At 41.1% G+C, this 25,737-nt stretch overlaps 1 protein-coding gene across 2 annotated transcripts in view; it reads right to left on the bottom strand.

The window, feature by feature from the left end:
- Positions 1 to 25,737, bottom strand: part of SLC66A2 (solute carrier family 66 member 2) — a 75,635-nt gene that overhangs the window by 3,792 nt on the left and 46,106 nt on the right. The window lies entirely within an intron of this gene.

Here is a 25,737-nt window from a genome sequence, read left to right as displayed (position 1 = left end):
TCAAGACCAATAAGAGAAATCAAACAAACTACAAATCACTGTCATCAGTGCTCAGATATAAAGAATGGTAAAGGTTTGATCAAATGGCATTGCAATGATGCTAACAAACAGGGTATATCTTTAGTCTGCAAAGTAATAACTCACAAACCTATTAAGTTCATCCAGATCAGGCCATACAACTTCATATGACACATAGCCAAACGTGTCTTTCAAGGCGAGATTAATTTACACGTACACATAATTCAGACACATCTCTTAGATTTTTTTAAAGATACCCACATAAATAGATGTATTTAACTTTGATCCAGCTTAAAATGTGCAGTGCTGCTGGCTACAGTCATGCTCACAAGTGTTCCTTAAGTCATGCAGTATTTTATATTTTATAAATGGGTAAAAAGAGTCTGAGAAACAACAAATTGCTGAAGGCTAAAAAGGAGATGACCTATTTCAAACTATAATATCTTGTCTTAAAAAGTGAGCTCTGGACAACCCTTTTTTTGTCCATAAATAAAATCCCCTCGCTCTACTTTTTTAACCAAGTTTTAATTAGTCATGACAATTGGTCAGGATATAAAACTGAGGAACACAATTTACCAGTGTTCCTCATTTTATATGAACCAAGATATAGGGGTTCCAGCTTCCAAATAAACCAGGATATTAAACTATATTTTAAAAAGAAGTATGTTTGTTTTGAGTATGAAACCAATGCATTGTGTTTAGGAAATCAACTGAACCATTTTGGATGAATCATGGAGCATCTTGAAATGAAACAGGGAATATCTTGATTGATGTTTCAGCTTAGAGATGTTTCAGGTGGATCCCGCAGGATGAACAAAGCAAGCTTTGGGCACCTTGCTCCTCTCTACTCTCTGCTTTTGTATGGTTTGGGCAGCAAATCTTCCCTATCCTTAGCTACCCCACTTGAATTCAAAGGTGGCATAACCAAAAAAACTTTCCTTCTCTGGTATCTTTGCTTAGATGCCACCGCCAATGACCTTGCCATTAATCTGATGTCTTCCACCATACAACATCTATGCCAAGATCCAACATGCTTGTTCTGGGTTCACACCTAAAATGAACACTTTGGTCAGGATGTGGACCATCTGAACCTCACTGTTCCATGCAAGACCCTTTTGAACATTTTCTGTGATTTCAAAGCTAGACACACCTTCCACAAATGGAAAATTAAGTTAATTAGAGGTGTCTTGATTTAATGGGCAGCAGTTAATCAAGGATGTTGCATATGGCAATCACCTGGATACAAAGTCTGTCCTATGCTGCCAGGTAATCAAATTTTGTGGGCACAAAGAAATAAAGCAAATATCCCAAGTCATAGAATTAACTCTACTAAAAAAGAAATAATATATAACATTATTTTTAAGCCACTGTTTTCTAGTTTAAAGCACAATACTTTTTTCTTATAATACTAAAATGAAAGCAATCTTAAGTAGCTTTTATCATTTAAACACTAAATATTTTCATTAATGCATTATATATAGCAACTCAAAGACATTGCCAGCTTTTAAGTGACACTGTCTTAGCACATTATAAATGCATAATCTTTTAAATGGAAATTATAAGGAATGCCCAGTAAAAGCTTCAGAGCTGTTAGAACAACTTAAAAATGCATTGTGCATTGTGTACAAAATATAACTGAAAATGTGAGCACTTCAGATCTTATTTACAATTTATGATGTGCAAAAATAAATATGACTGAATTCAGAAATGGCCCAGCTCTTATCCATCCACTGTAATAAGAAAGGGAGGCAGAAATGCAGGTTAGAGATGATAAACTTTGTGTTAAGAACCCAAAATGTCTTCAAAAGTTGATGAAAGAGAGATGCACAATCTTAGTATAGTATTATTCTAAGAATAAGCTTCATCATGTGATGTAGTTAGGACTTACTGAAACTTGTAAGGTAGCAAAAATATGTATTGTATCTGTGAATTATCAAAATCTGATGACTAAAATTAAAAAGCTATATTCTACAGAGACAAGCTATTTACTACTTACTAAGAAGCTACCTCCTTAAGGAAAATGTCCAAAAACTCAAGTAATTATACAAAATATATTTTAGAGCAGGCTAAATTAATTAAACATACATTTCCCCTAAATAAATAAGTTCTTTTGCAATGCAACTTGATTTCAATGAGACTTGAATTCAAATAACCTCATCACAATTCAGTCTACTATCTGGCTGTTCAATCTCCTCTTAAAAACTTCCAGTGTTGGAGCATTCACCACTTCTGGAGGCAGGTTGTTCCACTGATTAATTGTTCTAACAGTCAGGAAGTTTCTCCTTAGTTCTAGGTTGCTTCTCTCTTTGGTTAGTTTACTTCATTTGGTTCTCCTGGTAATTCATGTGGATTGGAAATAAATATTCCAAGGATCAGTCTGCCTATCTGAGCAAACTATACCCAATAATCTAGAGAAGTATTGAAATTTTCAGAAGAAAGTTTCTGTCTAACTATATCATCAGTTCGCGTCAGAGGTTCCCAAACTTTCTTGATCAGTGAGTGACACTTTAGCATCAGTAATATTTTCACAGGTCAAAAGATTGACAGAAACACAGCTTCACAAAGATACAATGTTGTAAATGGATGGTGTCAAACTTAGCTTTGCAAATGGACATCACAAAAAAAAATAGAAAGTATCTTCATGGGAACCATGGTACACAAAAATGACAACTTTAAGGTCCCATGAAGAGATCCATTATCCTGGAAGCAATAAATTTCAAGATGACTGTCTATGTTCATGAATTTCCCAAATTTCCCAAAGAAAGAAATGGTTGAAATTTTAGAATGTCTTTTGCATGGCTGGGAGCCAAGGCAGCCATTTTGACAGGAGATCTTATTTGATTTCTGCCTAAAGAAAAATTGTTGTTGTATTTGCCTAGAATTTTCTCCAGCACTCAGTATATGTGAAGCTGCAACAATGAACACTACAGATACTAATCAAGCTTTTATACATCCATAAACACCAGGAAGGTAACAGCAGGATTAAAGATAACTGTTAATGAACTGTAGCCTCTCTTTTCCTTTAAAGAAACACAAAACTAAATAATTTAGTGCACAGTTTGGGTACCATTTCCTATGGGTCGAATCCTACACTTTCACACCAAGGAGTTACAAACCTTGAAAGGAGGTTGTTTCTGGTTAATGACAACCCTTCTAAATAAACAAAGCAAATTGCTAACAGTTCTCTTTCTTTCTTATAGCCATTAAGTGTTTTATTTTAAAAAAATAGATATGTTTTCCATATTCCATATTTAGGCACAAAGGCTTAGGACCAATGTCCCAAAAGCATAAATTCTTAAGCAAATGCTTTAAATCTGTAGCTGTAGTTCCACAATATGATGGAGTTGTTCTGACTATGGGTACAATCCATGACATGAAAATTTCTACTTCGTGTACGCTCCCATTTTAAGATATTGTTACCTATAAATATGGGACTAGAAAGTTTCATTTAGTATATGAATAAGTATTAGTATTATATGATGTATTATTAATTAGTTATTATTATTTAACTAAGAGGAGTTAAAAGTGTGATAGAATTTAAAGTGTCTTTTTTAGTTGGTTAGCATATTTTAGCTTAAGTTGGTTAAAGTTTATACCCTGTATTCAGCTCTGGGAAGTCAGGGGGGGGAGAGGGAGGGAGGGAAAGTGGGGGGAGGGGGAGGGAGTGAGTTTATGTTTTTAAAAAAATGTATTTTAAAACTTTTCAATAAAAAAAAGATATTGTTACCTCTTCGCTGCACATCCTCCCATCCCCTCCTGCTGGAAAATAATGGACCTTTTGCATAAGGAAAAGGAAGGAAATCAAGGAGATTATGCTAGCCTTCTGGAATCAGAAAGAACGGGGGGGGGGGGGGGGGAGGAATATGTGTCTTTTCTGCAAAGGCTGAACAGCTGCTGGGGCTCTCACTTCTGAGGGACAGAAGAGGAAAAAACAGACCATAAAGCCCCAACTTGCAGGAAGCTAGAAGCAACACACAATCTGCCTGGAAGCAAGAAAGAAAGCCAAGTGCATGGACAGATAGGAGTTTTATTACACAAAGGTTATTTTCCCAATTTCGAACAGCTGCTCCACAGAACAATCTTCCTCTCCAGTAATTAAAAAAAAGGAGATATGTACCAGGGTTGCAATTCTGGGAGGGAATCCGAAAGTGTTTTGAGGGATTAGAAATATGCTAAGAAGAGTTGGGCTAACCAAGTTCATGTCACCTTTTTTCCCCCACACACACACAAAAGACATGACGCTAATGTAGCAAGGAAATTCACGGACCAACCTGAAACAGAATTATGTCCAAAAAGCTACCAAGTGAATTTGATTAATCATTCATGAATGTCGAGAGTATATAAATAGTGAAGGGAAAGATAAAAAAAATAAAGGCTACATTCTACATGTATGCAACGCTACCATTCAGTGGCCATAAAATTCCAAAGCGTAAAAGCAAAAATAATGGGTGCACAACATTGAGGACAAATGCAAAAATGATTCACAAACCACGGGCGGGATCTGTATCAGGGGTCATAGTGTCAAAAAAGTCAATATGGCAGCTGGGACCGTAATCAAAGCACTGCCCTTTTTTCACGGGCACTGTATCGCACATCACAAAGAGGAAAGGTTTTGTTTGTTATGCTTGCAGCTACCATCTCGACTTTTTGACCCTGCCCCACAGAGAGACAAACTGAAGTTTCTAACAGCCCTGTTAAAACAAAAACCTAAGTAAAGTACGCAAAAATTGTATGAACCCTCAGGACTATATTTTCATAGCAGTATAACCTGTACAGGTAGTCCTCACAGTTGAGCCCAAAATTTCTGTTGTTAAGTGAATTTTTGCCCCCGTTTTATGACCTTTCTTGCCTCAGTTGTTAAGCGAATCACTGCAGTTGATCAGTTAGTAAGATTAGCTGTTAGGTGTTAAGTGAATCTGGCTTCCCCATTGGCTCTGCTTGTCAGAAGGTTGCAAAAGGGGATCACATGGTCTTGGGACACTGCAACCGTCATAAGTATGAACCAGCTGCCAAGCATCTGAATTTTGATCACATGATCATGGGGATGTTGGAAAACGGTCATAAGTCACTTTTTCATTGGTGAATGGTCACTAAAAGAACTGTTGTAAGTCGAGGACTACCTGTATCGTATGTACTAATGCACATTCTGAAGATGGTTTGAAAGAAGGGCTGACTTTAATCACCCCGTCATTTTTCATTGTTGCTGTTTTAAGGAGTCAATAATCCATTAATGTGAAAGCAGATCCACTTTTTTCAGGCTTGTACAGAGGCCAGAAAACTTTAATTTAATTTAATTTAATTTAATAATATTTATATACCGCCCTTCTCCCTGAGGACTCAGGGCGGTTCACAGGGCAGAATAAAATACTAAATACAAACGTTAAAACAAGATTAAATAATTGCCCATATTAAAACAGTTGGAATAAAATTCTAAAACACCAAGTTAAGATTAAAGCACAAAATTAAAAAAAACCCCACCAATCCCCATCAGGCTAGGCCGGCTTGAACAAACAGAAACGACAGCTTTCTTCAGCGAATAGGAACTTGGCAAGTTCAAAAGCAGTTTTTCTATATCGTTTTAAAGAACGCAAGCCCTAATATACCCCAATCACAGCTTCCCATTATAGCTAATGTTTCTATTACGAGCACATTTTCTGCAAATCTTCTAAGAACCATCATCTAAATGGCCCGGGGGGGGGGGGAACAGAGTGTCATCAAAAACCAGGGGTGCCAATTAGGAAATGCTGCCAGCTCCAAGGTGATCAGAAAAACAAATCCGTATTAGTTGGGAATCCAATCTATAAAATACGGAAATGTACTGCAATATGGCTGGTTAAATAACAAGAGAAGCATTCAATATTGCAACAATACATATGCCAGAGAAAACAAAAGCAGCAGTGGCTGGGTTGGAAGAAATGCTATTGCCAGAGGCTTAAGCAACAAAAATAGCATTTCCGTGTGATGTAACTCACTGCCATGATATCCAATGTCAAACATGCCCCTCTAATATAAGTGCCTTATAGCGTAGCATTTAAAAGTTTCAACACGGAAGGCAAACAAGAACAATCCATTTATGCAATGCAGACCACTGCATTTGCAACAAAGGATTTAACAGCAGTAATTACATGCATAACAGGAAAGAATATTACAGATAGTCCTTGACTTACGATCAGTCGGTTATGACAGACCCAGAGAAGGGGAAAAATGACTTGAATCTGAAGCTCTGACATTCACCCCTCCCCAGCAGTCACATGATCATACTTTGAGCACTCAGCAACAACACCACATTTATGGTGATCTGCAGCGTCCCATGTTCACTTGAGCGTGTTTTACACAAGTTTTGCCAAAAACTGGTACCTCACTTCCAATTTATGGCAAAATTGCACCATAGTGAACAATGGATTTGCATAATGACTACGCCGTTCATCTAACAACTGCAGCATTCGCTTTATGACTGCTACAAAAAAGTTTGTAAAATCAGGTTGGTCACATGACCTGTTTTGCAACCATTATAACTTGTGACCATAATGGGCAGTATCATGGAACACGAATTAAAATGCTTTATAATTAATGATCCAGGTAGCATAAACTCTGCAGAATGGTTTTAAACAGACTTTTATTGGTCAGGAATCCTAGGCAGACTTACGTTTGCTGTTAAGTTCATCTAACCATGGCACATTTTTCCATTCGGACAATGTAAAAGATTAAAGGTAAATTTACCCCATGTGAAGAAGCATCCTTGCTTGCTTTCGTGAACAAAGACAAAGCCTGGACGTCCTGCCATAAAACTTTAAGCTCCACCCACTTAACTAGGTAAGCATGGCATTCACTAAACAATTAGACTACAATTCCCATAAGGCAACTCTTGAGGAAATAAGGTTTAACCCTGTAAATGCTACATGTTCTTACATACAATGCTACTAAGGGTGCTGTATTAACCCTGTAAATGCTGAATACACTAACACAGTACTTAATTCCTAAACTAGATATAAAATGGAGCAGCTGAATATATACTGGTCCAGCACAGGCAGGGTCCATTACAGTCGTAAGTCAAGGACTATCTGTATTTTGTACTAAAAAAAATATATGGTTTGTAGTCAGGGACTCTGCTCTGAATGTTTCTCCAGATTTTCAGGTCCTGGCAATTGCAAAAAGTTTGTGCATCCAACTTCAGCGCAAGGCTGAAAATCCATGATTAAGTCAACCTGTTCTGGCAATAATTAACACTTACAGAGCAGATTACTAATTAATTTAGTTTACTATAGTAAAATGTAGCCTGAGGCTCCATGGGGCAAAGCAAAATGGGGTGATTTTGGGCCAGTCACTCTCTCTCAGCCCATCCCACCTCACAGGATTGCCGTTGTAGGGATAATAGGAAGAGGAAGTTGTGTTGGATGTGTTAGCCAACTTGGGTTATTTGTAAAAATAATATAGACAGGAAATGAATGAATGAATGAATGAATGAATGAATGAATGAATGAATGAATGAATGAATGTCTCTCAGGACTCCACAAAGATCAAAATTATTTGCCACCCTACGCTGAAAAATAACACAGTATTAAACCCCATCAAACAATTGTGAGAAGCAATAGTGGGAGGGAACACATCAATTTTAATTTTTAGTGCAGTAAATATTGATAAATGAAACCCATGCAAACAAAAACTCTTTTGGGATCCTCCATAATTTTTAAAAGTAGGAAGGGGTCCTGTGAGGAAAAAAAGTTTAAAAAATATTGGTGTAGCACAATAAACTACAGCACAATAGTGCCATTTGGGTTGGCTCTATATAGTTTTTCATGAGAAACAGCTTAAGGTAGAAGATGAATATGCTCCCCATCACCCTTGGCCAGCCCCATTCCCTTCAGATTTTATTTCTTAGTCCTCTTCTAGCCAAGAAGAGGCCTAACACATGTGAAAGATACCTAGTTAGACCTCTGATCCATCAACTTGCAGAAAAGGTTTTATTTTTAATCGTATAACAGAACTACAAACTCTTGTCTGTTTCAGAAAAGATTACCCACTGCACTACACACATAGCCCATTCTGTAAACTTCATGACAAATTCAGAACACATTTCCATGGTAAACTTAAAAAACAATATCTAGGAATGTGCAGCGTTAAGCAAAAATAAACTTCTAATTCAGATTTCTAAGGTTAGGATAATGGTAACTGACTTTTATAATATAAACTGTGAAATTGACCATTTCAAAACATACATGATTCTTCCATCATTATCTCCTCTCTCACACACAATCTCTTTCTCCCTCAAGTGGGCCATTAAAACAGCCTGGGTAATATCTAACTGTGGAAAGTATTCTTTTATTAGTCTCCCTCCTGAGCATTTTAGTCCGTTATAAGATTCCCAGCAGAAATTTCTCCATTATTAGACTCATCAGTCTATGGTCTGAAGCTGCTTATGCCAGGATTTTTGTTGTTAATTCCTCGACTTTTTGCTTAGTTATTTCTTGCCGTTTCCTTGGGGTTCTTTCTGAGAAATGGAGAAACACACAAGGCAGAGACTAGACCCCCAAAGGCCTACGCCTATTCACACGTTGTTGTTGTTGTTTTTAAAAAGGTGTGTTTCTGTGGTGCAGTTTAATAAGAACATAATCAAATCACAGAAACACCTGTTTTCTGGCAAGGCACTATCAGCCTTGTTGACCACAGAATTAAATTTTGCAGGATGTTAGATTATTTCAAACATGTGCTCTAAAAGTAGGTCAATAACTCCACTACCTAAACTACAGTAAAATTTCAGAAAAGGAAAACGAGAGGGCAGTATTGGTACAGTTGCATCCAAAACACGGAAAACTGGAGATGATACTGTCAATTTCTTTCTCCTGGAAAAAATACAGACAATCCTGGCTTACCATCCACTCGTTTAACAATCTTTTGAAGTGGCAACTGCACTAAACGAGTGGGACTTAAAACTGACCCTTGAAGTTCTGGCTGTCACGGCATCCTCGCAGGAATGTGGTCATGATTAGGCACTTGGAAACTGACTCGCAAGAGAGTTGCAACGTCCCATGGTCATTTGATCACCAGTGCAACCTTCTCTGCTGGCTCCCCACAAGCAAAGTCCTGGGGAAGCCAGGAGGGAAGATGACCTTGGTAAGTCCACCCTGGCCTTCCTGAGCACATGCCCTACCACGCCACATCCACACCTGGCTTTCCTGCACGTGCATCTTGTCATGCTGCCCCCCTGGCCTTCCAGCACACGGGGCCTTTTCTTGCCTCCTTTGTTCTCCCCCAATTCATGCAGGGCCTACACTGGCCCTCCCAGGTTCTCTCACATGACCCCTAAACTCTTTACCAAGGACTCCTTCTGCTTGCCGCTTAACAACATGCTGGGGTTACAACAGCAACCAGACTGCTTGGATTTATCATTGCTAAGCCACTGTAAAATTTCAAAGCAGAGTTTTCCTGGTGTGAAAATTATTGCTTCTCAACTTGCCAACGAACCTGAGGGGAGGGAAGGGATTGGAATGTGAGCTGACAAGATTAAGAGGCTAGACCAGGGATAGGCAACCTCGGCTCTTTTATGACTCATGGACTTCAACTCCCAGAATTCCTAGCTGGCTCAGGAATTCTGGGAGTTGAAGTCCATGAGTCATAAAAGAGCCGAGGTTGCCTACCCCCGGGCTAGACCATGAGATTCAAGGACATTCTACCAAGCATCTGGGTAGACTTAAAGATGCTTTTCCATAACAATATTTTCTTGCTTGATTAGGCAATGTGACCTGACCAAGAGGGAGGAGGAAGAATTCTATGCTTTTACTATAGAGTTTGGGGTGGGGTCTGGCCAGAGATGGTTTTGCTTTCACTGTGCTGAACTAATGCACTCAATAAAGTTTTACATTAAGAGATTGGAATGTCTCAAAGATGTTTATTTGGTTGGGTTCATCAGTCTGAATCTTGACAGCCATGCTGTCATGTGACATAGGTTTTATGACTGCATTGCTTAGGGATGGCAATACCAGTCCCAATTACCACTGCAACCTAAGGACTATGCATAACATTTTAAAATATTCAGAACAGAGTTGTGTAATCAATCTAACTCAGCAACTCCCAACCTTTTGGGAACCAGGGACCAGTTCTGTGGAGGGCAGTTTTTCTGTGGACTGGGGATGGGGCGTGGTTTTGCATGCTGTCTGGATCCTATGCATGTGCAGGTGGGGCTTCGCTCACTTGCATGGCCCAGTTCCTGACGGGCTCTGGACCAATGCCGGTCTGCAGCCTGTGGATTGGGGACCCCTGATCTAACTGAAGGGGAAACTTTACATTCTCATTGAAGGCTGCAGATCTAATAATTACATAATTGGAGAAAAGCATTTAATATACCTCATTTATTTACCAGTAATAAGCTGCCTCACAGTGAGGTGAAATCTCCTTCCTTGGAGAAATTAAGTGTGATTTAGACAATAGAAATCCCACCAAATGTCAGGGGGACAGATTTGATGCCCCCCCTCCCAATTTAGCAACCTGAGCGACATTGATAGTGAAACACTGGGACAGAGATTCTGGGAAACCAGACTTAATTTGGGGCCATTGCATCTCAACTCTAGTCTCTGTGTGCAAAGAGAGAATTAGGAAGCAGAACTCCTCCATTCCTTGCAATATTGGGGTGGGTGGGTGGGAAACATGAGATCTCTGCACTATGTGTTGAGCCATATCAGAAAACTGTTCCTCTGAATTCTGGGTACACTGAACAATTTCACCAGGAAGCTGGGTTGGCACAAGCACCTATTTGTCTATCTACTTATCTTACTCTGCCACATTCAAAATCAGTTGTACGTTCAATCCACACAATTTATGCAGCAGAGAGTAAAGCCCCTGCTACAGACATAATTCTCACAGTGTAAACACTGCAGTCAAAAAACCTTGCTCCAAATAGCACTGGTGAGTTTTTAAATGTAATTCTGATTATTTAATAATGCAGCTTTCACATTTCATATATCTGCCCTAATTTTCCCAACGTAGGCTTCATTTCTAGGTCTGTGCAATTGGGAGCCCTGCTGAATAGAATGGATGTCCTTCAGAGAACACATTTCAGGGCAATGAAAAATTATTTCTGTAGCAAACAGAACCAAGAGCCATCCATCCATCTATCTATCTATCTATCTATCTATCTATCTATCTATCTATCTATCTATCTATCAAATTTATATAGTTGTCTATCTCACCACAGGCAATTGGGAAGCACACAGCAAACAGATAAAAACCACATATAAATATTAATAAATATTAAAAATAAAGATCATTTTGAAAAGTTAATATTATAAAAAAACAGCTCGGCAATGAAGCCATCTAAGCATCTCTCTGGTTCCCTGGGACCCCCAGGTCTAATAACATAACCAGGTTTTGAGGGTCATATTTTTAGACAAACCTTGTCAAAGAATTAGTCCATCAATCTGTATGATGAAAAAGCAAATGTAGCAATAAAAGCATGTTTCAAAGGAGGGTGGATTTTCAGATGAATAAATATTTCATCATCTGGAATCAAGATGGATTGCAGGTGTGGTTATATGCAACTAACCAAAGTGTTTTGCCCCTGCCTGTTGCTGGGAATTTTTCCAACTTTCCAGCCCAAATACACAGGCCTGGCATTTCCTTGTGGCTTCCATCTTCTACAAAAACTGTGATTCAACCCAGTTTAGTTTTTCTAGTTTAGTCATGATCAGTTAGATACTTCTACCTCGCCAAGCAGGAAAAAAAAGAAACTGCATCGTACAGAAATAGAGATAGATAACAACTTTCTAACATAAATCAATAATTACAGCAAGCAGAAACTGTTAAAAAAAAACCAACAAAACTCAGGTTATTTATGCCAGGGATCCCCAACCCCCTGGCTGTGGCCCACTACCGGGCCATGGAAGTGGCCGCTTGCGTGCGGAGCGGGCCGGCAAGCATGAGTGCACAGCTCTGTTTATGCAAGCGGCAGGCGTGCGTACCTGCTGCTTGTGCAAATGGAGCTGCTTGTGTACTCGCTCGCCACTGGCCTGGAACTATCATCCCCTCTTCCCCACCCAGCAGTTCGCAAAGCCAGAAAGGCTGGAGACCATTGATTCATGCAACTCTCCTCTTGGTATAAATGAGAATGCACACTAAATCCACATGTCTGTCACTTCAGCTGGAATACAGGATAACAGGAACAGCAGACATTGCAGGGGAACAACTGATGAAGTATACAGAGAAACCAAATAATGAAAAAAAAAAACTAGATAGGAAAATTTATATCCTAAGAGTTGAAGGGTACAGCAATATCCAGAATGGGTTTGTGTATCGACAAAAGAACATTTCCCTCCCTAAAAAAAGTGATATGTCAAGGAAATGCATACGCTACTAAATATTAGAAGTGGAATCTCTAGAACAGTTGAAAGAATTTCAAATGCCTCATGTGCCGCTTGTTCACAAACAATGCTGTAAATTATGGCATCTGAGAAGAAATTGAAAATAAAGTGAAGAAGTCCCCAAGCTGGGGGCAAACAGTTGAAACGTTCATTTAGTGTCCCTCTTAGCAAAAGATTTTGTGCTCCAGAAATAAAGGCTAACGTACCAGCTTTGCCAAGTATTTTTGTAATAACCACTTTATTCTCTCCACAAGTTCTCCAGTGGAATATGATAATGGAATATTTGGAGTGCTGGCCAATTCTGATAGCCAAGCTTGAACTTAGCAATGAAGAAATAGCTGGATCTGCTAGAGCCAAAGTTCTTAATGTGGGTTTCAAAAGAAATATTCAAACTTTAATCACTATTCCCAAGTCTAATTCAGTTGTCCTGAACATCATGCAGGGATAACGTTTATTTTTAATTTTGCCGAAGCCCAAGAAAAAACAAAAGTATCCTTCAAAAGAAAGATGGGCAAGGACATGTGGACCATAGACATTAATAAAGAATGAAACCAGTACCACCAGTTGCTCATTTCCTTAGGAATATTTTCAATACTTTCTAATCAGTCAATCTTTATCTGTTGTTGAAACAGGAACCAATTACAATATGGGCACCCATTCTTCCAAATGCTGACTATAATAAGATACCCATAGTAACTCATGTCAGAGCAAAAGGTCCCCTGTTCAGAAAATATAGATATATACTGGTGATTTATTCTACCTATTTTTGCAGAGCAAAAAGCCAAATAAAGATATAGAATATAAAAAAATAACCAATGACAGAAACAAAATCTTGGCAGAATTTGTATTACGCACATACACACAAATATATGTGAAATGTTAAGCAGAAATAACAAAGTTTTCCACAAGTCAAGGTCAACTTGTAGTGATACGCTAGCTTACCCATGTTGTTCTCTTGGGGAAAATGCTAGTGTGGTTAGCCACTGCCTTGCTTCAAGACTTTGCTTCTTCTAGTCTACAGAGCAAATAGATAGATTGGATGGATGGATGGACAGATGATTAATAGATGATGCATGGATGGATGGATAGATACCCCCAACCAATTATTAGCTGCTTATTCTGAGATCAACTCAGAAATCACCAAGATCAGTTTCAATATTCAACACTGTATAGTTAAGAAATATTAGGAAAAGTACATTAACAAACAAGACACTTCACCCAAAAACCCCCCACTGAAGATGTTATCTAGTCCGGTAATAAAATGTCTGGGAGCTAACTAGCAAACTCAGAGGACAAATCTCTACCTAAATCTACAATCCGAGCTACAAATATTCCCTACAATTAGGAAAAGTCTTACTAATGCAATCAGTGAACAATGTAAATTCACTGCCTAATCAGGTGGCAGCACTTGGTCAACTTTGTGGGACTGAAACCTAAGCAGAGTATAGTCTTAGAACAGGAAACGACCACAAAATATCATAGCTTCAGATTAGACTGCGGAGTCAGAAAACATCTCAAAAGAAATCAATGGCCAAACTCTGTGGCACTGCCATGAAAATGGAACATCTGTGACTTGTTCTTACCTTTCATATGGAATTCAACTAAGTTCTTTGCTGTGTCAATTTCTGTGGCCAAAGTAATTTGTTGCACCTTTCCAATCATACTGCTCCAGTGAAAGATGCACTACTTCAAATCCTCAACAATGAATTGTTGTATTCTCCTAATAACTTTACAAGAAGCTGAGAGCTAAAGAACATGCATCCAGATAATCTCACACAACAAACAAGAATAGAATTTCCTTGCCCAATATGTAAATCGTGGTTTAAACAGTTTAACATTAAATAATTTTTTTTCACTAAAATGAATTTAACTGACATTAAATTGAACCTGTTTTATTATGAAATTAAATCAGCTATGCACAGGACTATTTTTATATGACTTTATTCAGTAATGTCTTTGCCATACGTGACAGTTTAAATGATCATAATGAGCAGGTTTGAATCTGCTCTAAAATTAAGGCCAGGAGGGAAAATGCATGAAATTAAAGAACCTAATGAGAATTTAAATGCAACCAAAAATTCAGGAAGGTATTGATGCAACCCATTTCCAAATTTCTAAATAGAAGTTTTATGAATAGAGTACAGGTACTCCTCAATTTACAACAGTTCTTTTAATGACCATTCAAAGTTACAACGGCACTGAAAAAAGGGACTTATCACTGTTAGGCATATGGTGCTAGCCTACAATGTTGGGTTGAAAATATATTAACCATAATGCTATGTCTTTAAGTTGTTAATTGGCCAGTGGGTGTGTAAGTGTTCTCATGGCCATAAGAGGAAGCTAGGAACGTAGCTTCTCTCTCTCTCTGAATTCACTGCTCTCTACTGTTACTGTTTTTGCTCTGCTGTTGGTTTACTACTGTTGTAACCTAAACTGTGTATTGACCTCTGGATCGGTAAGAAGACTTTGTAGTTTTGGATTACTGTTTGGACTGTTGCTATTGTTTATGACCTGGACTGTTTATTTTTTGACTGTGCATTTTTGTTCTTACACCACCTCAAAAGTAAACTACTTTTTGTTTTTATAACTCAGTGTATTCCTGTGTGTGATTCTTGCTGCTCTCAGTACCATTCCTTGTCTGTGCAACTCTTTGGTAGCACAAGGAGACCTCTGCACAACAAATTCCTTAACAATCACCATTTTTCAGACTTACGGCCGCTGCAGCATCACCATGGTTACGTGATCAAAATTCAGACGGTTGGCAACTGGCTCATATTTACTACGGTTGCAATGTCCAGGAGTCATGTGATCCCCTTCTGCGACCTTCTTACAAGCAAAGTCAATGGGAGAAGCCAGATTCATTTAACAATTGTGTCACTAGCTTAACAAATGCAGTGATTCACTGAACAACTGTGGCAAGAAAGGTCATAATATGGGGCAAAAAAAAATCTCCTAAGAAATGTCTTACTTAGCAAAAGAAATTTTGGGCTCCACTGTGGTTGTAAATTGAGAATTACCTGTAATTTTTTTTAAAAAAAAGATCTTTTATTCTTTTAAAATCTGAGTCTGTCCAGTTTGCACCTGAAAAAAATGGAATTCCTGAATGAGCAGAGGCCAATCTTTGGAGGCCAACCCTGGGATCCCAGGGCAACGCTTAGGAGTTCTAAATTCAAAGCTCATTCCGGCATGCCGATGCGCAACCCCTCAGAATAGGAATTTCTTATGTCACTTTGCAGCAATCCGTCTGGCGTTTTCAGCCACACTGATAATCTCAAGAACGAGCAAGATGTCCAGTCCTATCTATCAGAAAAATCAGTTAACTGGGACTGGGAAAGAAAGAAGAGCTCCAAATGTTATTTTGGGAACTATGGTATGAAGCAGAAACTGTATCCCCAAGTAAAAGGATGACCTAATACAAGAAGTTTGTTTCAGCTAACTTTGGGACAGGGGCAGAGATATAATGCCCGACTCTTTAGCAACGTACCATAGAGAAAGATGATCCTGGGTCACATCCACAAAGCAAATACAGCATCATCTTGGAATGTGCTCAGGGCTGGTAGACTTAGTTTTTAATAAAATTAAGGACAGATTCGTGTAACTGAAAGCTACCAAGAGTCCCACAGACATCTGAGACAGCAGTTAAATACTTAAATCAGATTTAACAATGGGCGGCCGGTCTTTCCTTTTCAGGTTTTTGAAGCATTCATAAAATTAGCAGCTCTTCACGTAGGATGAAACTCATATGCTAGGCTAGGGGCTCCCCAGGAGAAATCTTGTTTCAAGGATCATAAAGGCGGCAACAAGAATTCTGACCCTCAGTTGTGTTATTTGTCTCTCAGACAATGCACTCAACGCTCCTTTGAGTCCGCTATCAGAAACGGAAGCTATAGATAGGCAGATTTCCATCTCCATATGGACAAGAGGTTATAAAGACAGAAATGCTGTTTTTCTTAAGGCGCTGCTACCATGACAATATTGCAAGCTATTCATTACTCAGCGCAGAAGTATTAGTTCAAACAGTTAAATCTTCACAGAATGCAAAAGCAATGGCACTTTTGAATTAGGCCCACGACGAGGTGGAAATCAAACACTGTACACTTAATTTGAGGCCATGCTGCACGTTAGGAAAAATCCATGAGTTGCATATTTCCAAATTCAGAGACAATTTAGAATGCCAAAGGGGCAATAATCTACCATTTAATTAGAGATTAGTCTTATCTGGGGAACCATTTTAGGAAATGGAAGACCAAACCAATACTCATAATTATCAACAAAGATTAATTTAATACTGTTGTGTTGCAAATCCCTCGAGAAAATGCAGCATATTAAGTTCTTCATTTATTTTAACTGGGACATCATGTCAGTGGTTCATACTGTTATTTACTTTAATGATTCTAAGACCAGTCTAAGCAATCAAATATTAGATTAAATATTAATCCACAGCAGTTGTTCAGAATCTGTCTTTCAAACTATCTCTCATAAATATATAACAAAAGTACACAACATACATACATCCAATCTTAAGAATTATATTTAAATATATAAAGGTATATTTTAAAAAATTGTTTACAGTTTTTTTTTTGCAGGAGATAGAAGAAGTTTTACGGCATGGAAATTGGACAGTATGAATTGGAAAATTCATACTGGTAAGAGGGATATGAATGAATAAACAGCCTGTCTCAGGAGCGGGTGGACTCTCCTTCCTCCAAGGATGTTTGTATGGAGCCAAGATGTCATCTATCATAACTGGTATAATAGTAGTGACTAAATTAGTAGACCAGCAAAATACCATGGACATAGTATACTTAGACTTCAGCAAGGCATTTGACAAAGTAGACCACAACCTACTGGTTGGTAAACTAGAAAAATGTGGGATAGACAGCATCACCACCAGGTGGATTTATAACTGGCTGACAAACCATACTCAATGAGTAGTCCTCAATGGTACTATATCCACATGGAGAGAAGTAAGCAGTGGGGTACCACAAGGCTCTCTGTTAGGCCCAGTACTCTTCTATATCTTCATTAATGACTTAGATGAGAGAATAGAAGGGGAACTCATCAAATTTGCAGATGATATAAGCTGGCAGGAATAACCAACACCCTAGATGATAGGATCAAGATCCAGATGGATCTTGACAGACTTGAACACTGGGTACTATCTAACAAAATGAAATTCAATGTAGAAAAAAGTAAAGTCTTACACTTAGGCAAGAAAAACCAAAAGTATACATATAGATTGTGTGAAACCAGGTTTAACAGCAGTAACTGTGAGAGGGATCTTGGAGTCTTAGTGGACAATCAATTAAATATGAGCCAACAGTGTATGGCGGCAGCCAAAAAAGCCAATGCAATCCTAAACTGCATTAACAGAGAGATTCAATCAAGATCATGTGAGGTACTAAAACCATTTTATAAAGCCTTAGTAAGACCACACCTAGAATACTGCGACCAGTTTTGGTCACCACACTATAAAAAAGATGTTGAGACTCTAGAAAAAGTGCAGAGAACAACAAAGATGATTAGGAGACTGGAGGCTAAAACATATGAAGAACGGTTACAGGAACTGGGCATGGCTGGTCTAATGAAGAGAAGGACCAGGGGAGATATGATAGCAGTGTTCCAATATTTGAGGTGGTCTCACAGAGAGGAGAGAGTCAATCTATTTTCCAAAGCACCTGAAGGCCAGACAAGGAATAATGGATGGGAACTGATCAAGAAGAGATTCAACCTAGGAATGAGAAATTTTCTGACAATGAGAACAATCAACCAATGGAACAGCTTGCCTTCAGGAACTGTAGGAGCTTCATCACTGGAAGCTTTCAAGAGGAGACTGGACTGACATCTGTCAGAAATAGTGTAGGGTCTCCTGCTTGGGTGGGGGGTTGGATTAGATGACTTACAAGATCCCTTCCAACTCTTATTCTATTCTATTCCATTCCAGTTTCCTGCATTGAGCAAAGGGTTCAATTTATCTCTAAGGTCCCTTCTGGGATCCCATAACCTCCAAGTGTAACTTAACTACTTGCAATAATCTGAATCAGGTATTTTAAAATACAGTAATATCCTTCCTTAATTTAACTAGCCTAACTTGGCATATTACACATATGGCATCTGAAACCCAATAAATGTAGTTCTTTCCCAATTTTCTATTGGCCATTGACAACAAACTGCTTCCACTGAGTTCTCTGTAATACTAAATCCCATGTAATGGTTACCAATATAATGATAAAGTGTAAGGAGTACCTTCTTTGGTGGAAGTGCAAGCCATTTGTTCACTTTCACCAATGGTCAACAAAGAAAATATTTTTTAAGGGTGCTTTTATGAAGGCAGAAAGGATCTCCAAAGAGGCAGGGAGGGAGGGAGGGAGGAAGTAAGCTTCAAAACTGAATTTTTCTTCCTACCAAACTTTCCTATTACCAAAATCTTTCTTACACATGACTCATCTGCTTCTGTATGGCATCTGTTGAACAGTTGAAGTCCATTCAACAGCATCAGCATAATCTTTACAGGGAGAGGGGTTTGCACACTTTTCCAGTTCTTTTAAGTGACATGGCTGAAGTGGTTAAAAAATCCTTCATCTTGCATTAACCATTGTACTCTGCAAATTATATAGTTCAGCTGTTATTTTTTATTACATGTGGGTTTTCATGTTGAAGAATCTACTAATATAAACTACACACATCTTTAAGAGTATTTGAACAGTATTTACTAAGCAGCAGAAAAAGTATCTGTACGCAAAACAACCCCAATGATATGAAAAATAAAGGCTCACCTTAAGTAGTGTCTAAATCAGAGGCTCATTATAAACTGCTAATTTTCCTTCTGTGCTTGTGCAAGCATTATTTTTAAATATTTAAAAAAGTAAATCAGTTTACTGGCAGTATGTGAAGTTTTAACACACTGTCTCACCTTGCAAGGATAAAGTTTATTCTGTATGCCTACATTTATTCGCTGAATCAAATCCCGTATCAGAATTGCTTTTATAGAGAAATTTGCCGGATTCCACACCGACAGCCAATTATCCATAGCCTCAACAAATAATTGCTTGAGGTGCTGCATTTTAATGCTCAAAAAAAGAACTCTTATTCCAAATGCTTTCCAAATGCTCCTGGGCTGACAATGATTTGGCTCACCAGGTTCTCATTTGAGGCAACCTGGTGTTACCCTAATTAAAAAGTCAGAAGAAAGAAATAGTTGCAGCCATACTGACCAAAGCCATTCAGGTCAAGTTGGTAGTCAAGGGAGCTGTAGAGAGGCTATAAAATAAGGACAGGTAGATGACAGAGAAAGGGACGTGGTGGCTCAGTGGGTTAGGATGCTGAACTTGTCGATCAGATGGTCGGCAATTTGGCGGGTTGAATCCCAAGTGCCGCATAACAGAGTGAGCGTGTTACTCGTCCCAGCTTCTGCCAACCTAGCAGTTCGAAAGCACGTAAAAATGCAAAGTAGAAAAATAGGGACCACTACGGTGGGAAGGTAACAGCGCTCCATGCGCCTTTGGCGTCTAGTCATGCCGGCCACATGACCACGGAGACGTCCTCAGACAAGCGCTGGCTCTTCGGCTATGAAACGGAGATGAGCACCGGCCCCTAGAGTTGGAAACGACTAGCACGCATGTGCAGGGGAACCTTTACCTTAGATGACCGAGGCCAATATTGAAAGCATGGGATTTACCGAATAAGCATGAAGGTGATGAAAAGGTTGATGGCAGAAAAGGCAAAACGCTGGTTCAAAGCACATAGTCAAAATTGTGGAAGCTGATGAGCATATATTGGTTACAGAAAACGCAGGAAAGGGGAAGTAAAGTTAGAGGAGACATTCAGCCTTGCCAGAAATGGAGTTTGAATGCTGACTGTCACAATATGAGAACTACAGCAGCTACACAATCCTGGACAAGAGTACAATGTTTATTTACTGTGTTCCCCCCAAGGTAGTCCAAAGAAACTTTTCGCCTTTGAATCCAAAGGGTTGAACAGCTCTAATGTTAACATCAAAGAAGTCTGAAATGACATACTTATTTCCAGATTCTACAAATCAGATGCTATAGACCTCATTAATTCAGAATTTAACTCTCATTTAAATTAAATGTTCTTTTATAGTAAGAAATGATGGCTGACATACTAGAATCTTCACCAGAAAGAACTTAAGTAATTATTTCTATGATGTTGCTAATGTGTCATTTTGAGACATTGAGCATTTGGTAGCCAAAGAGTTGAATGGCCACAGTTCATTATCAGTATATAGCAAAACCTGTTTTGCTTAACATATCTTCAGAAAAAAAAGTATGAATTATTTTAAAGATGTTATATTTGAGTTGACCTACCTAGCTTCTTTGATTTATACCATAGAAAACAACGGCCATGCCATTACTGTTTGTAACACATATCACAAATGTATGCTCCTATCGTAAGCGTCATATATTCTTTGGCAGCTGTGAATAAGGGAATTAACATATGGTGGAAAATTCTCAGCAAAATTCCAAGCTCTTATGGTTTAAATTGTTGCTATAGTCAATCACTAATTGTATTTTTTTTCCAAAAAAAAATCCCTGTTATCCTTTTATCAAATTCCTAGCATTCGGGAATATTCTTTTCTAAACTCTTTTAGAATGCTATTAACAGGATAATCCTGTAAGGTAGGTGAGGTGGAGAGAAAGTCCCAACAGGGGTGTCAAACTGCTGGCCCGCAGGCTGCATGCATCATGGCGAAACTGCGCCCACCCCATTGCCAACAATGGAAAAAAAGTCACAATAACACGTCATGTGATGTTGTTTGACACCCCTGGTCTAACTCGTCAACATACTTTGCGGTGTTGTCCTGAACTGATGAAAGTAACAAGAACGGTTGTAGTCCACAGAAGTCAACCCTTTAAGGTAGCCAAGTCAGGAAACAGATACCACCAGGATTAAATGAACCCTACTTTATTGTCGATCAGAAGGTTGGCAGTTTGGTGGGTCAAATCCCGAGTGCCGCATAACAGAGTGAGCGCCTGTTACTTGTCCCAGCTTCTGCCAACCTAGCAGTTCGAAAGCACGTAAAAAATGCAAGTAGAAAAATAGGGACCACTTCGGTGGGAAGGTAAACAGTGTTCCGTGCACCTTTGGCATCTAGTTATGCCGGCCACATGACCACGGAGACGTCCTCAGACAAGCGCTGGCTCTTCGGCTTTGAAACGGAGATGAGCACCGGCCCCTAGAGTCGGAAACAACTAGCACACATGTGCGGGGGAACCTTTACCTTTACCTTTTATTGCGTTGCTATTTTTTTAAAAAAACAAGCTAGGACAGGCAGAACCCTATCTTTCTTTTAAATAACAGCAGATCTGGAGAAAAAAATTGCATTAATTCAGTTCCCAATATATCATTAAGAAAGAGAAAGCATAAGGTAACAAAGAACCGGAATTCATGAAAGGCATACTGTAATTAAGATAGGATTGCAGAGGGCAAGCAGGTCTGGCATCAACACAGTGAAGACTGAGGGTTGACAGCAAAAGACTTTACTGCTCCCAGTTGCTAAGTAGATTAAAAACAAGTGTTCAGAAAGAAATTGTGCAGCTCACTCAGAGCTAAGAGCTCTGCCAAATTCATAGAATGCCTCAGGCATCCATCCACGAGGGAGGAAAGAGAGCTGAGCCCCAGAGCAACACTTCAAAAGTTTTTCTCCGATTGGAAAAAATCGAAATGCCCCCCCCAAAAAAAACCCGGTTCCAAATGAGACCCTGCAAAAAAAGGGAGCACTTTCAATGAAATTCTTCTTAGAAGTGAATACAGTTCTGTTCGCAGCAGACAATTATACAGCACTTCTGTGCATACACGGGTAACACACGTTACAGCCTCAAAAAACAAAAAAAAAAAACCCACCTCAGAAAGTTGAAATAGAGACATAGGTCAAGTTGGCTTTTTTAGAAGCTACCAGTTGTAAGAAAGCAATGCATAGCCAGCATATCAAGGGCAATGGCCACAAGAAGCAGGACATGCATTCAAGTAGGAGATTGTACTAAATTGCAACTTGACTTTGAAAACGGAATTTTCTGGAATGAACTGCCCCCGGAGCCGCGGACGGCCCTTGACCTTCGGTCCTTCCGCCGTGACTTGAAGACCTGGTTGTTCCAACAAGCGGGCCTGGACTGACTACGGTTTTTAATTAGGCTTTTTACCGGATTAAATTGTCTCGTAATTTTGCATTTATTGTTTAATTCTTTTAAAAAAATTTTTACTCTATGTTTTTTAATTTTTATTGTTGTGAGCCGCCCTGAGCCCTCAGGGAGAAGGGCGGCATATAAATTTAATCAAATCAAATCTAATTTACCAGCATTTTATGACACCAAGAGCAGAAGTATCTCTGTGAAAAGACAGATCACTAGCTATGGTGAATTCATTAAAGGCAAGCTCCATTACGGGCATAAGTCAATGACTATCTGCATATGCTAAATCTAGGGCAGGGGTCGGCAACCGAAAAAAGTAAAGGAGCCACTCAGAACCGGTTCCGTTGCACAAACAAAAAAGTGGGAGCCTCAAAAAGTGCACATGCGTGCATCCACTCACGCGCATGCGCAAAAAGCATTTTGCGCATGCGCAAAATGGGAGGCACCTGCGTGGCGACGGGTCTCCCCTTTGTAGAGGTGCGCGCCGTCCCGTCCGGAGACCTGCCGCGTTCATCAAACGGGGCCAGGCCGGCGCGCGCAGGGGGGAGGGGGCGACGGGGGCTTTTCTCCTAAGAACAGCGGCTTTTAAAAGTGGGAGGGTCGGAGCGCCGCGGGCAGGTCCGGAGAGGCAGGGGACGAAGCCCCGCTTGCCTGGAGGGGGGGCAGAGAAGCGAGTTGCTGCAGCCCACCTTGGGCGGCTCCTGCCCTTTGTTCAGGCGCCAGCATCCCAAGGAAGCCCGGCCAGCAAGCCCGCCCTCCGCCCGCTTTTCCGGAGTGGGCAGAAGGAGGGAGCACGTCCCTCCCTTCTTTGTCTGCTCCGCGGCTGCCCTGCGAGAGGGGAACAATGCCTCGCGTGCCCAGCCTGGCCCCTGGACCCGGCGCAGGGGGTGAGAGAGGCGGCGTTTGGGCCAGGCCAGAGGACGAAGCCGGACCGTGCGAGCTGCGCTCCCCCTCCCTCCGAGCAGAAACCTGATCCTTGCCGCTCCCAAGGATCTGCGAGGCTGGGGGAGCCGCCCTTCCCCTCGTTTGCCCCGGCGGACGCTCCTGGCGCTGCTGCTAACGGGCGCTGCTGCTAATTTGTCCTTATCCTCCCAGGGCCAGGCGGAACGGAGAAGCGTGGTCGTTTTGCAGCTTTCCAGCCCAACTCACTTCGTCCCTCATAAAACCCAGGCAGAAAAGGCCAGTGCGCTTCCCAGAGCCACGCTCTTGACTCGCCGAAGCTTGCCAGGCGCTGAGCTCGCTGGCGGAATAAAGAAATCGTCTCTCCCTGTCTCACGTGTAAATAAATCGTCACCCTCACTTACTTGACCACCGGCTTGCTTGTCATTCAGGGAAATAATGGTTAATCGATGGAGACGTGTAACGTGTTAGTTTGCAGTCCTTCATCATCCTATTTTCTTCAGTTGCCCCGGGGTGTGTGTGTCGTGTGCGGTACTTACAGAATCGATGGCGGGGTTGGGCGGGGGGTGGGAACGGACAGAGACAACCATTCAACCCACGCGGAGAGCCCATCAAGCAGCGCTCTGAGGGAACGGGGAGAGGGACGAGATCGGGCTTTTGCCCTTCGGCTGAAGGCGAGGCACTCGCCTCTAGTTGCAGACCTGGCAAATGGGGGATAGCCAGAAGTTGCACGGAGGGGGGGGGAAAACGGGGCCCGCTACGAGTCACTTCAAGGGAGTCGCGGCACTTTGTGGAAAGGCAACTTTTTTCCCCCGGCTCCGCAAACGAAAAGCGCCGCACGCCTGAGTCTCAGAGCACGCCTGAAGGGGAAGTGAGAATCCAGGCGACGGGGAGGCCGAGTGTGTATATGTGTGTGTGTGTGTGTGTGTGTTCATTTTCCCCATTTCTCACAACCAGGTCGCAAGGGGTTTTGCCCTCATTGCCTGTGGACGTGCAGGACAAGTCCTCCGTCCCAGCCACGCTCACAAAAAAAGTTCCTCCTTAGCCGAGCGCCTCGGGAAACAGCATTTTAAAGGAAATGTAAGCTTGTCATCAACATCTTCCCCTCACAAATCTTCCCTTCCCTTCCAAGCGGGAGCCCCGCAGCAAACGACCAGCGTCGCCATCCCCAAACAATGCAGTTCCTTGGAGCGATGCGGACAAGTGGGAAAGGAAGCCCGGCGGCCGGACTGCGCTCCCGCCCTGCCTCCCCAAGGGCTCGCGCGCGTTACCGCCCCGCGTGGTTGCCGCCCCTCGCGAGCCCGCTGGCTGGCTGGTGCTGGCTCCGTCTCTCTCTCTCTCTTCCTTCCTCCCTCCCTCCCTCCCTCCCTCGGTCTCCCCATCCCCCTTTTCCGGCTTAGCCCCACGTCACCAGGAGACCAAACGGGCACATCATGGCAGAGCGGAGGGGACACAGGAAGCGGATCCAGGTACCGGGCTGGCTTATCTCCTCCCTCTTTTTGCAACCGCTCTGCGGGATGAGTTTCCCTTTTCCTTCTGGCTTACCCCCCTCCCCCGGTCACCCTTCCCTCCCTCCCCCCCTCTGCCTCCTCCGAGGCCGCCGCCAGTCAGCATCTCTCCTGCCATTTCTGCGGCTTTTCTGTCGCCCCCGCCGCCGCTCCCCCTTCCCCACGGGGCCAACCGCATCTGGCGCCTTCTTCCTCTGGAGGGGAAATCGTGGCTTCTCTGGGCAGTTCCCGCTTCTCTGGGCAGAGCGCCGCCTTGAAGTTTTGGAGAGCTGCGCGCGCACCTCCACCCGTTCAGAGAGGTGCGCGCGCACCTGGCGACTGGGAGCCGCATGAGACGGCTCAAAGAGCCGCATGCGGCTCCGGAGCCGCGGGTTGCCGACCCGTGATCTAGGGCATAAAAGGGTAGAGGAGAACCTGGACTGCTATGGTCCATGGGGTCATGGTACGACTTAGCGACCAAACAACAACAAGGGTAAAATGTATTCAACCAAACTAATGATAATATTTGTTAGCATATTAAGGCTACCTATACTTTGAACGTTATTCAGGGGTGCTTTGGAACTTGGATAAATATAGCCCTCTCTGAAACTACTTGGCATAATTAAATGAACAACAGAGAATTAGTGCATTCACATGAAATCTGAAGTGGCTTTTCAAAACGTTCAGCGCAAAGTCATAATTTTTATAATGTGCCAATCAGTCTATATATGGATTTCCCAGCCTAGAGTATAAGCCAATAATTAAACAGTGCTTATTTTAAAATGAAGGGGGGGAGGGGAAAGCTCAGGAGATTGTGTTGCATCATTACATTCA

The sequence above is a fragment of the Vipera ursinii genome, assembly GCF_947247035.1.
Source record: "Vipera ursinii genome assembly, chromosome: 3".
Classification (NCBI taxonomy): domain Eukaryota; kingdom Metazoa; phylum Chordata; class Lepidosauria; order Squamata; family Viperidae; genus Vipera; species Vipera ursinii.
This window is presented reverse-complemented; position numbering and strand designations above follow the sequence as displayed.